This window comes from Mytilus galloprovincialis, chromosome 5, assembly GCF_965363235.1.
Source record: "Mytilus galloprovincialis chromosome 5, xbMytGall1.hap1.1, whole genome shotgun sequence".
Classification (NCBI taxonomy): Eukaryota; Metazoa; Mollusca; class Bivalvia; order Mytilida; family Mytilidae; genus Mytilus; species Mytilus galloprovincialis.
The window spans coordinates 60,342,734-60,357,165 of record NC_134842.1 but is presented as its reverse complement, the minus strand read 5'-3'; the positions used below and the strand labels follow the sequence as shown (position 1 = coordinate 60,357,165).

The following is a 14,432-nucleotide window of genomic DNA, read 5'->3' as shown; positions in this document are numbered from 1 at the left end:
ATTTTTGTTCAGAATTAATGATAACTTGATGTCGAAAGATTCGATGAGGTGCTGAAGGCTTCTAATATTTTAACTTTCTTTACAGAAAAAAAAAAAAAAAAAAGAAAGAAAACATAAGACTCAATTATTTTTGAATTGTTTATTTTAGTAGTACAGGAAGTACAATATGTTTTGCTTGACCTATGCTTATATGTTTGTTGAAACAAAAAGAAAACAAAGACAATACATTTGTATTATCTTGATATTGGTAGCTAATAGTAGTAATTCCTTCATCTACATGTATATAGGATCAATAGGATCCCTTTCAAATTATTCATATTTTATGGTTCATAAGGACAAAGAAATACATTTGCTGTATTTTATAAGAATTTATTTACATTGTTCGGTTTACATAGATATATATAAGCTAAGCACTTAGAGAACAATATTTACACTAAAATTTAAATAATACATTTGAATGTACAAGTACATCTAGAAAGTTTTAATTGAAAATAGTTACAGCTTGAAATTTTTCTGAAACTTTAAGAATATTTATATATAATTGACATATATATTTAAATGAAAATATTTTTCACTTGTATGTATACTATTGAATAACATTAAGTGTGTAATATATTCACATTATGTACAAAGGGAGATAACTGTTATACTTTAGTAAAACTCTTGGAACTATCCCACCAGAATTTAAAACTTGTTTCACTTTTTTTGTAATTATGACTTTTCAACAAAAGCATTTATCAGTAGCGTCTTGGAATATTCATGGTCTTGGGGATAAATACATGGACCCTAGTTTTATTGAAAATATTAAATCTGATATAAATGTAATTCTTGAAACATGGAAAGGAGAAAGTGCAGATACACAAATAAATGGATTTGTATCAATCTCAAAATCTAGGGAAAAAAATAAAAGGTCTAAGAGACATAGCGGGGGCATTATAGTTTATATAAAAAAAAAACAAATATATCCAGGAATAGAATATCTAAAGGATGGCTCTCAGTCACCAAATAGAATGTGGCTTAAACTGAATAAAACATTTTTTGGGACAGGAACACATATCTATCTCTGTGCGGTGTACATCCCCCCCATTAAATTCAACACACACTGCAGATGATTTACTTAATTTAGAGGCTGAGATAGCAAATTATTCAAAATATGGGGATATAGCCCTAATTGGGGACTTTAATGCCAGAACTGGGGAACAAGCTGACTACATTGAAAATGAAAATAATAGTATCCAATTTTTACAGGATATGTTACCCCAAGACTATGATCTAGATTCTCCTATTAAAAGAAATAATTTAGATATTTTAAACCAACAAGGTAATAATTTACTGAACATGTGTTTATCCTCAAGACTTAGGATCTTAAATGGTAGATATTTAGGAGATTCGTTGGGTTATCACACATATTTTTCTAAAAATGGCTGTAGCACAGTTGACTATGCAATATTGAGCAAGGATCTCCTGCCCTCAGTAGAATATTTTTGTACCTCTGATCTGAATTTTTTATCGGACCATGTACAGATCTCATTTAAACTAAAATGTGATATAAAACAATATATAAATAAAAAGGACTTTAATAATAATAATATGAAAAAATTCACAACATACAGATGGACTGATGTGTCACATGGTAAGATGTATGAAGCATTAAACTCTGATGAAGTGAAAAATAAGATTTTAAATTTTGAAATCACCCACTTTGTAAGAAATGAAAAAGGCATAAATGAAGCTTCAAAATCATTAACAGAAATTCTAGATAATGTAGCCTCTAAAACATGTATAATAAAAGTTCCAATAAAGCAAAAGAAAAGTAAAATAAAAAAGAACCCTTGGTCAGACAATGAATTAAAAGATTTAAAAAGTAAAATCAATAATTTAGGTAAAAAACTAAAACATAAACCATTTGATAGAAATTTAAAACAGCAATTTTTTGAAACTGCAAAATATTTAAAAAAAGCAAGTAAAAAGAAAAAAATCCAATATCAACAACAAATGATTGAAAAACTATCAAATCTTCAAACTAAAGACCCTCAACAATTTTGGAAACTACTTAAATCTCTAAGAAATAATATGAATACCACAGAAATTAAATGAAATCAGATAACCTAACAAACCATTTTCAAAAGCAAGGTCTTTGGAACAAACCTTGCGACAAAGCAGAAGATGAGATAAACCTTTTTTTGAAAAACAAAGAGAGTGAAAATAGATTTAATGAAATAACTGATAGCCCAATAACTATATCAGAAGTAAATAAAGTTATAAAATCCCTTAAAATGAAAAAATCCCCTGGACCAGACTCCATTGTAAATGAGGTGATTAAATATTGTAGTCCAGTAACTATTAAATGCTACACAAAATTATATAACCTTGTTCTTGATTCAGGATGTTTCCCTGAAACATGGCAATATTTTCTATTAGTGCCAATATTTAAGTCGGGAGATTCCAAAGACCCAAATAACTACAGAGGAATATCTCTTATGAATGGTATTGCCAAAATATTTAGCTCAATTTTAAATAACAGAATAATTAAATATATGGAAAACAAATTTAGCCAGGAACAATTTGGATTTCTTCCTAAATTAAGAACTACAAATAGTCTATTTGTATTTAAAACTTTGATTAATAAATATTTAAATTTAAAAAAGAAACCATTATATATTTGTTTTGTTGACTTACGTAAAGCATTTGACTCCATTTGGAGAACAGCTTTATTATATAAAATTTAATCCCAGGGTATCGGCAATAAAATGTATCAAGTAATAAAAAATATGTATTCAACCACTAAATCTTCAATAAAGATTAATAATAAACTCACTAACTGGTTTGAAGTAACTAGAGGGGTAAGACAAGGGGATTCTTTAAGTCCCACCCTATTCAATATTTTCATAAATGATCTACCTCAAATTTTTAAACAGGATGACTGTGATCCCTTGAAAATAGAACAGACAAATATTGGAAGCCTCCTATTTGCTGATGATATTTTGATAGTGTCTGAAACTAAAGAGGGTCTTCAGTCAAGTTTAAACCATTTGTCTCAATACTGTGATAAATGGCAGTTAACTGTAAATTGTAAAAAAACTAAAACTATGATTTTAAGCACAAGTAACAATAGGAAAAATCTTAACCATTCTTTTAATTATAATGGTGATAAATTAGAGCAAATGGAAAAGTTTAAATTTCTTGGTAATATCATTAGTCAGAATGGAAATCTTATTCATTCAGCACAAGAATTAGCCAAAAAATCTATGAAAGTAATGTATTCTATAAAAACATATTGTAATTCGATTCATCAGACTCCTGTAAATTTGTCAAACCATTTATTTAACTCTCTCGTCAGACCAATATTAACTTATAACAGTGAAATATGGTATATGGATGCATACTCATCCTTTTATAAAGCTTCAATTAAAGGAGATAAAAATAACAAAAAAGTAGATACTCTAAATTTCATTGACAAAAGTCCACCTGATAAAGTACTAAATAAATTTAATAAGTTAACTTTAGGAGTAAAAAAATGCTCTTGCAATATAGCTGCTCGATCTGAATTAGGCAGCTACCCTATTGATTGCTTTATAAAAAGACAAACTCTTCTTTTTCATGATAGACTATTAAGGGAAGAAACTAGTCCCTTACTAAAAGAGACACTAAATTTGGCAAAAACTTTACATAATGCAGGTATTTATTCTTGGTACTCCTAAGTAAATCATGTCAGAAGTCAAAATGATTTAGAAATTGTTAACCAAAATAAGGATAAAAATAATAGGCTAATATACAAACAAAATCTAGAAAACTCCTATGAAAATTTATATAATGATAAAATATTAAATGTACAAGAGAATAGCAAACTCCAACTTTTTAAAAAAATAAAGAAAAGCTATAACTTTGAACCATACCTACTTTCTCAAAACTTTGAATATAGACAACTAATTTCTAAATTTCGAATAAGTGACCACTGCTTATTAATAGAAACTGGAAGATACAGGAAAATTCCCAGAGATTTAAGACTATGTACACATTGTGATGTACTAGATGATGAGTTTCATTTCTTTTTTAAATGTAAAATAAATGAACAATTAAGAAAAGAATTTTTAAATGAAAATAAATATAATAACTTAAATGATATAGATAAATTAAAACATATTCTCAATCCTGAAACAAAACAGGACACTTGCAAATTAGGCTCCTTTTTAAAAAAAGTCACTAAGACTGAGGGCAGGGAGTCCTTGATATAATTTGAATCTCTTATATATATATATATATATATATGTATATATATATATATATATATATATATATATATATATTGATTTAAAAAAAAAAAGACAAATTATAGTTCAAAGTGTGTCCATTGTTTATTTTCATTGTTTTATGTAAACTGTATATTATGTATAATGTTTTAAGCCATTGGTCCATATGGGCGTAAAGTGCTTTTCAATAAAGTTAATACAGTGCGATATGCATATGAAAATGCAGATAAAGACACTTTAAAAACAGTAAGAGCACATGATACAAGAAGACTCTCTACTTCATGGGCTTTATTTTGTGGTGTATCAGCTGAAGAAATTTTAAAAGCAGCTCACTGGACGTCTGAAACTACTTTCACTTCATTCTATTTGAAGGATGTTCCAGACCACCAGTCCATTTTTGCCAAGTCAGCAATTTTAGATTCTTTCAAGAGAGGAAGACAGAAATAGGTGAATATAATTTTTTAATTCCTTATTTAATTCCTTTCCCACCTCCTTTAGTAGGGCTGCAAATTCTTTTGCAATTAGTTAAGGAGGCAGGTAAGTGGAAATATTGAAGTGAACTAGGATTTTTGTGGGTAAAATCCTTGTTCATGAAATATTTACACTTACCTGCCTCACCCGCCCTCCTCCCCTCTCGAGGAATTACTTTATATTGGTCTCGAGAAACTGAAGAGTTACGCAAGGGAGATAACTGGAGGTGTTACCGTATTTATATTAAAAAACTCGACGAACGTATGGGGAAGTAGAGGGACTTGCAATTAGTTAAGGAGGCAGGTAAGTGTAAATATTTCATGAACAAGGATTTTACCCACAAAAATCTTAATTTCTGTATTTTATATGTATCTTAAAAACTTATGCAATTTCTATTCAGAAATAACGCATATTTATCAAATGGTCATGAATTGAGAAAAAAAAAACGTAATTTTTTGCTGTATATTTAGCAACATTAAATTAAAAAAAATGCAATATTTACAGTTTTATAAAATTTGGTTCACATAATCTCCCTGCAAAATGAAACAAAATGTCGTTTTAAGAAATAGGGGTTCATGCACTCGTTTTCAAATTAAATCAGTTTGAATGATAAAAATCAGTCGAAAAATGCATCCTTTCCCGATATGTCACAGTTTGACGTTGCGAAAATAACATTTTACGTTAGCAACAAAAACAAATACAAACTTGTTAGCTTTAAATGTGCTTCGTGAATTTATTTCAATCTTTCATCCTCCCTTTCTTCCTCTGTCGAAACCTTTAAAGATTTTTTCCCAGTAACGTTTTGTTTTTATAAAGGGACTTACCACCACTTCTAACGTGTATTGAAACAAGTCCCACCTAATAGCCTAATATGGAATATACATGGTTTCCACGCGGTTGCTTTTAACCAATCATATTCCTAAAAATGTATAGGAGGTAAGACAATGCCTCTTATTATGACCATTGAATAAAAAAAAATTAAATTGCAAAAAAGTTTTTGAGATACTTTTAATAATATGACGTTACAATAGTGAAATTGTTGTACGTATTACATATTATATCGAACTATCAGTAATTTAACATACTTAAAGGAAGCAAGATCTTTTTATAAGTGGGGCGAGTTGACAGACCTTTATTCAGGGGGATTTAAACCTTTTTCGTTAATAAGTGAGTTGTCAGACTGATTGTTCAATTTGATTTTACACTTTTTCAAAACTGGGGCGAGTCGATAAACAAGAGTGGGGCGATTTTTTTTATAAAGTGGAGATATAGTGTGGGCCGATTAGCGCTAGGGCCGAGTTGACATTGTTTGATATCTACTCATCTTGTTCGGGGGTCATAAAGGGTATACATCATATAATAATATATAAAGTATATTATAATGGTTGTGTGGCGTTCTCAACTAGATTTTATGAATTGTAAATGGTTTTTCGTCTAATCTAAAACAGCTGGGATGTAAAATAGTTATCCCACTCAGACTTGGTGTGTCAGTGTTAGATCACCCTTTGGTCTCTGGCCATCGGGGTGATCTTACACTGACACACCGCATCCTTGTGGGATAACTATTAAAGACTTCGGAGTTTTATGGCCTACTACTTCATCCTTAGTAAACTCAACCATTCATAAAAACTGCATTCCAAAGTCGTTCAATTCAATATTGATCATTCAAATAATCAAGTCATATTGAACTAAGCTTAATCAGAGACATATAATACAAGAGATTGGCAACTCTGGTAGAGTCTATAAAACGGCCAATGAAATTACTTGGCCACCGGAAGTGCTTGGGATTATGATGTGACCTGGGATGAAGGAGGATCGAGATGAGAAAATTCCGCCATTGTTGTTAAAAGAGACGATACGCTTACAGATTTGTTTTCTCGTTTATGTCGATTGCTTTCACAGCTAAAGCATGTAAGTATATTCAAAAGATACATTTAACTAGTTCTACCAATTTGTTTATACTATAATGTGCTGAGATGATGATAATAATCAAATGCAGACCAATTTAAATTCGGTCCATTCAGCTTCCCCTCTTTATTGCTGTAGAACCGGTGTGGCCCACCATTTTTTTCCATAAAACTTTAAAATTTACGATTTTATATACAATTTTAAAGTGTTATTCTACTCCCGATTGTTATCCCGTTAAAATGATACTATTTTCGTATATTTTGATCAAATAGTGTTTTCATAAAATACCATCAAAGGTGATTTATTTTTTTTCACATTGATACCCAAATCCAGCTATGCGAGAATTACCTTTTTTTCATAAAACTTAAGAAATTATCGAATAAATATGCAATTTAATGAGCCTGTATAAATTCCAAATGTTATCTTGTTAAAATAAGATCAGCGGGAATTATGTGTATACCATGGACATGTACACATTCCCAATATATTCTTCTTTTCTTTATAAATTTTGACCATTACTCTATATTCTTTGTTTATTTTAGCACCCCATCATTCTCCAATCTTGATATTTTGATAAAATGTTTCCTCTTGTCTTTACTTTTCTGATTTCAATTTATGCAGTTATTCCAATACTATTGTATGAATGTAGGACAGTGTCAGAAAGTCACAGGGCAAAAGTCACAATTCATTTTTTCTGATTATTTCTTTGAACAAAAAAACGTTTATTTCTATTCTTGAACAATTGTATATAAACCAACTTTGTAAACAAAAATTATCAAAAAACAATTAAAAAATGATCAAATAATTGTTGAAAAAACAAAATGTCAAACTGGTTTGCCTTGGCACTTAAATAACTTCATGATTTCTATCTTTCTTTTGCATGATTAAAATTAAATAAATCTTCATTTTTCAAATATAATGACACATTTATTAAACTTTAATATGAATATATGTATTAAAAAGTAAATATTTAAAGATATTTCTCTTATAATATACAAACAATTGTCAACAGATTATTTGTGACTTTTTGTCCTACCAAATTTGTGACTTTATGTCCTGTGACTTTCTGTCCGTTTACCTTTTGTAAACACCTTCCCATTGGCGGATCCAGCCCCCTTTTTTGGATGATCAATGAATTTGAATGGGGACATGTGGTTGGAACCCCCCTTTATCCTGGGTTGATCCGCCCCTGCTTCCAGACCCTCATGAGATAGAAGCAGAGACTAGGTAAAGTTGATGTCAGCAACTTACATTGTATGTTCACTGTACGATGTTTAACAATTGACAAATATATCAAATATTTGTTCCTAATAGCAAGCTTGAAAGGTCCATACATGACAAAATGAAATTTAAAATAGATTTAGCATAATAAAAACCTGCAGAATGTTGTATGACATACATGTAGGAAGTAAAGTTTAAAAGTAAGACAAATAGATGTTGTATAATAGGCTCTACAAATTCAAATTGCTTTTCAACTCTAAAATATATTTTTTTTTTTAATTTAGAATGCCAAAAGAGGAAAAGATGTAGTAAGTTAACAAAAGGAGTTAAAAAGAAAGGTAATCCTCGACCATGGACAGCTGTTGATACCATTATGGAGGAGATATCTGTTGCAGTTTCAATCCACACTGAAGATGAAAAGGATCATCCAGTTATGACACATCTCTGGTCGAGTTTGTACGTTCTGAGGAAATTTCTATTACATCAGAAGAGCTAGAAGTCAAAGGAGAACTCTTGTTAGATGAACATTCAGACCACACTTATGCAGCAAAAGAACAGCCATTTGAGAATGAAAAAATATGTACGCTTGAATTTGATTGCCATGCTGATTTTTTTCTTGCACCACTGGAAGGCACAGAGCAACTGATTACACAATACATTTGTAATTGAGATATTTGCAGTGAATGAGACACACAATGAACATGAAGAACCTTGCCTTTCTCCCATTCTCCCTTTCAGACTTTATGCAATTTATTACAAGTTAGCATCAATGATACATGTACATATATCCTTAGCTGTACAGATACCGAAATTTGCATACAGTTGAACTGTACCAGATCATTGCAGGGAAATTAGCACGAAGCTCTCAGTTATCATTGACAGTAACATTATAAGTGAATGTTTGATAATAAAAATATTATTTATACCTGGAATGAGTTTTGTTCTCTTATATCTTAGTTTAATTATTGAAAAAGGATGGAATGATGTGTAGTGATAGTCTAGATATATTGTATACATAAATACTTGTTCTGATTCTCAGTCTGACTGGTCCTTTTCATTTCAGAATAATGGGATGTATGACAGTGTTTTTTTACAGAATGATGTAATTTGGTTTATCCAAAAGCCACACCAAATTAATTGGTTTATATGATTTATAGATGCTTACTGTGGGGGAAAAACATAACAAACAAAAAACAAACAAAAACATAAAATTGTACGGCTTGTGATAATGGTGAAATATATTATCATGCCTTTATTATCTTTGTGTCTTTCCAAAGTAAGAAGCCTGTAATTCACTTGTGGTTTGTTGCTGTATATCATATTTGGATTTTTTTTGTACATAAATCGGGCGGTTAGTTTTCTTGTTTGAATTATTAAACCTTTTTCATACATGTAAATAGACCTTGTATAGTTCGCAGTGCAGTATGAATTTTACTCATTGCTAAGAGCCTTATGGTTACCTACAGTTGTTAATGTCTGTATCATTTGGTTTCTTGTGGAGAGTTCAATATTATATTGCATATATTGTACAGAAAAGAAATGTCATACACTCGCACATCAATATATTAAAAATATGCCATGAACTATTTTCCACTGGACGTTAGGCAACCATCAATTAAATCAGCCTGATCAACAACAAAGGTAGGCGCATTTTCGTGCAGTTTGTATAAAGTAAAACAAAAAGGTTTTGACTTACAAATCAAGTCAAATAGTTGTAAAACTATTTACACATGTGCATGTCCATTTCAAAACTAAAAGGAGATTTTAACTAGTCCAAAAGTTAAAAAGAAAGAAAGAAGGGAAACGTGTACATTTCGAAACATTTAGATATCAATGTGGCATTAAAACTGGTGTATGCTTTGAAGTCAACTTACCAAGCTGACAGAAGTATAACATAGTAAAATGTTTCGTCTTACAAAAATTGTTTCATGAAAAGGCAGCAATACCTGCTGCTCTGAGTCTTTATCGTATATTTATCAGTTCCTTACACTTAAAATATGGTTTAATCTCTTTCTATTCGAGGTCAAAAGTGAGACTTATATTGCCATTTTCTATTAAATGATCATTAAATGTAAGTCCTTAATACACAATCCGTGAAAAGGAGAAACCATAAATAAACCGACAATCATAAAAAAAAACTCAATGCAAGCTCATAATGTAAATTTTGAAAAAAAAACACACTTAGAAAACAATTTACCGACAATCATAGAAAAAAACTTAATACAAGCCCAATTAATAATGAACACAATAAGTATTCAATTTTTAATGATCTATACAAATTATTAATATAAGACGAAGTCGATCATGATTAACGATAAACAAACAAATTAATTATTTTTTTCTACACATTAATTAATTTAATATATTTTGTAAATAGTATTTTCGGAAATAGTGTGGACACCTGTGGTGTAACAACTTCTTGTGTACCAGGTGTCAAATAAAACTCTTCAGTTTTAACAGGTTGTGATTTACCTGAATAATTCAAGCCTAATATACATGTTACACTGTGAAATTATGTCTCCGAGACAGGTGTATATTTAATAGAAACCCATTGTGAAAGTATCAAATAAAATGAACTCTGATACAATTTATTAAGTGTTAATTATTTAATATTGTTTTTTTTTACTTCAATATCAAATTATGTCTCTTTTTCAATAATACAAATAATACAAATAAAAATTAAAAGGACATTGAAATAAATAATTATGAATGTATGAACTCAAATTATTTAATTAATTATGTTAAATTTAACACTGAAACAGTTAATTTATGCTTAAACATTCACCATTACCTCGAGTACTTTTAATACTTTGATAATAACTCTATTACCCAAAGAGATCTCTCGAGGTTTAAATGTGGCCGTGTGATATTACGGGATTTCGCCGAGTTGCCAATCTCTTGTATTATATGTCTCTGGCTTAATATACACTGGTATTAAAGAGATAATAGTAACTGCAATTACGATTATCCCAATATGGCGACGGTAGATATAGGTAAAATCTTTACACTCGTTTTTCTTAAATGTAGCATGTTTTTGTCAATTGTTACTCAGCTGCAAGGTTTATCTATACCATTACATCATATTTGAATCGTAACGGTGCACTGGAATTGTCTAAGAGCTGTGAAAATAGCCGTTGAAAAATTCGGGATGATAATCGTAACTCTATGGTATTTTTCTTCTTTGATAATCGTAATTTTCTTTATATGATAATAGTAACTGAAACATAATAAATGTGTCTTTCAGCATTTCAATGGTATTTTGTGTGTTTAAAATGTAAATGCCCAGTTAAACGATGACATTAACGCATATAAAAATAAATAAAGAAACTTACAGGTTAATATCTAGGATAAATTTACCTATATATCTCTAATTGATGAGAAAAAAGGATGGATTAGCTATATCCCATATTCCAAAAGTGCAATCCTTTTAATTCATTGCTCAAAATGAAAGTCACGTATACCACATTTTCATATGTCAAAAAAGATATATGCCTGTTTCATTGATTTCAGGAAGGCATTTGATACTATTAATAGAGATGCCCTCTTTTACAAATTGTCTTATTACAACATAGATGGTCCCTTTTTTTAGTATAATGAAAGATATGTATAAAGAGGTTTTGTACTTGGTAAAGATCTCGGAAAGTATCACTGATTTTTTTAATTCCTCAGTTGGGGTAAAACAAGGGCGTATTTTAAGCCCTACATTATTTTCTTTATATATTAATGATTTACCATCTATTTTTGACTCAACATGTGAACCACCCAAGTTAAATGATAATGATATATCATATCTGTTATACGCTGATGATTTAGTTCTTATCAATAAGTTCAGCCGTCCATATTTTTCCTTTGGATTCACTTTTTTTCTATTTTATACTGATATATGATTTTAAAAATTAAATTCGAATGTTTTGATCAAATTCCCATGTATTTTAGGACGTTTCTTTAAACAGTGTGGATGGTAAAGGATCTAGAATAGTTACCAGTTTATTGTTACTATTGTTTATTGTCACTTTTGTTTTTTGTTACTTTTGTTTATTGTTACTTTTGTTTATTGTTACTTTTATTTTTTGTTTTTTTTTAGCCTTACCTATAGTCTTACGAAGCATTTGACAGACAAAAAAACACAAATATGTATATTGATAAATTACATCAATGGGCTAAACATGTAGATTATCACAGTCGGAACTGGTTTAATTACAAAGATATTTATAGATTTTAAAACAAATATTTTGTGCTTCAGAAAAATGCATGAAAATTAGGAAAGGCTAATTTATGTTTTCATTTAATAGAAAAGTACTAATTATATGGCAAGTATGCAAATACAAAAATGTTCCTTGTTTAGTACCTTCAATATTTTTCTCTACAATATCTTCCATGCATATGTATCCAGCATACTTTTCATATACCGAGTATTTATGAATTTTTAATAAGTTTGTTTCTAATTTTGAGGAATATGCGTTATATTATTCTCATCTTTACAGTCATTCTTTGAATAAGTATTTCTTTTAAGAAAATTTAAAGCTACATCAATTTTATTTTTCGATTTTCGGGCTTTTGGCCAAACTATAAAAGAACACAAATCCATGTTTGTCAATGAACTCCACGTTACTTAATTTCATAATACACAAAGAATCCCATTTAGGACCAAACATTCTCTAGTCTTATATAGCATTAAATGTTTTAAGGATGGCATACTAGTATTATCATAATTCAAAATTGAATTTGTGTTGTTTATAGTTTATATCTGAGATACTGAAATTTCAGTGACAGTCATGAAGTAGCTAATATGAATAAGAAGATGTGGTATGTTTGCCAATGAGACAACTTTCCACAAGAGACCAACATGACTCAGAAATTAACAAATATAGGTCACCGTACGGTCTTCAACAATGAACAAAGCCCATACCGCATAGTCAGCTATAAAAGAAATGACACTGTAAAACACTTTTCAAAGTTATCCCTTGTTCATCATAACTTTTAAGTTGTGATATCATCCATGAAAAATGATCGAAGTGACATGAAAACTGTAGCCACTAATTTCTCGTCAAACGGTTTTTGACGAATACTAAATGTCTTTCCTACTTCTTTATGGCATAATAGGGTATGTTCTAGAATTAGATTAGCAGTGGCTTCCCGGGGCCAGAAATAGCACATATAACCACCTACAATAAAATAATTTAAACAATATTAACTATATTTATTTACTTCAGGATAAATTATTTTTTGTTTACTGTCTTAATCAGAAATCTGATGTAAGGTGACACATGCGCCTGACAATTATTGTCATGTATCATAATTTCCATCGCTCATTCACATATTTTGTGGCATACCTAGTTTAATAAATTTCTGTATATTAACAAAGTTCGTGTTTTCCAATTTCCAAATTTCTTGAAGCTTGTTCACCCTTCCAATTTTATAATATACTAGTATGTAGCTGTTTTCATAAATACAATTAATTATATATGCATAAAAAGAAATGTCATAAGATGTTGGGACGTTTCGTAAATATTTCATCGCCATAATTTCATAATATGCTATCAGATATACGTTTTTAGTGTCAATATCAATAAAACAGTTTCCAGTTACGATTATCTTTTTTATTTTTAAATACCATAATTACGATTATCTTTTTTCCGAGTTACGATTATCATCCCGAATTTTTCAACGGCTATTTTCAAAGCGCTTAGACAATTCCAGTGCACCGTTACGATTCAAATATGATGTAATGGTATAGATAAACCTTGCAGCTGAGTAACTATTGACAAAAGCATGTTACATTTAAGAAAAACGAGTGTAAAGATTTTACCTATATCTACCGTCGCCATATTGGGATAATCGTAATTGCAGTTACGATTATCTCTTTAATACCAGTGATATAACAGTATTCACCTGTGGTCATCACCTTAAACAGTACACGTTATAAAACTACTCCACTTTTCATTGTCGGTGATTCGTAGATTTTTTTGTACGAAATGGAATATATTTCAAATAATTCTAGACATTAAAATGTGATAGGCCTAACAAACATCCTTTCACTTTATACCTTAATACTATATAACACTAAGCCTCAAAGTTTTAAGCTGATAGTATATTTTAATCGAATCATATATAGCAAAACCAACCAACTTATCGACCCTTTAAAAAACTTATTCGAAAAGGTTACCAATTCAACGCTGTCATTAATTCTTTGAATTATTGTTGATATTCGTATTAAGTTTGTTTTTATCAGTAAATGAAATACCATTGACATTGATCTACAATCTGTCGATTCCTGTATATTGGCATTGCACAATGTTATGTTTTTCCTATGATCTTAACACTTAATCCATGTTGAATGTTCACTAATTGATAATTTAGTCTTAGATGCATTTTTTTATCAGTTAGAATTTGCTATGAAATAGCTGTCAGCTATTGAGAGAACTCTCAGATCTGCTCTCAGCGTTCTTTTGTTGTTGGGATGTACAAGTACCCGGCCACGTTCCCTCTATGTTTTTGTTATATGGATTTTTATGTGTATGCATCTCATGAGTAAAGCCTTTTACAACTGTCTGATATATTTTACATCGCGATGACAGTGAG

The 14,432-nt window shown here is 29.8% G+C and overlaps 1 long non-coding RNA gene across 1 annotated transcript; it reads left to right on the top strand.

Moving 5' to 3' along the window:
• The first annotated feature begins 6,485 nt into the window (after positions 1–6,485).
• On the top strand, positions 6,486–8,782 carry LOC143076169 (uncharacterized). Its single transcript, XR_012978551.1, has 2 exons — positions 6,486–6,632; positions 8,135–8,782. It is a non-coding gene; the product is annotated as an uncharacterized LOC143076169 (long non-coding RNA).
• Positions 8,783–14,432: the final 5,650 nt, after the last annotated feature.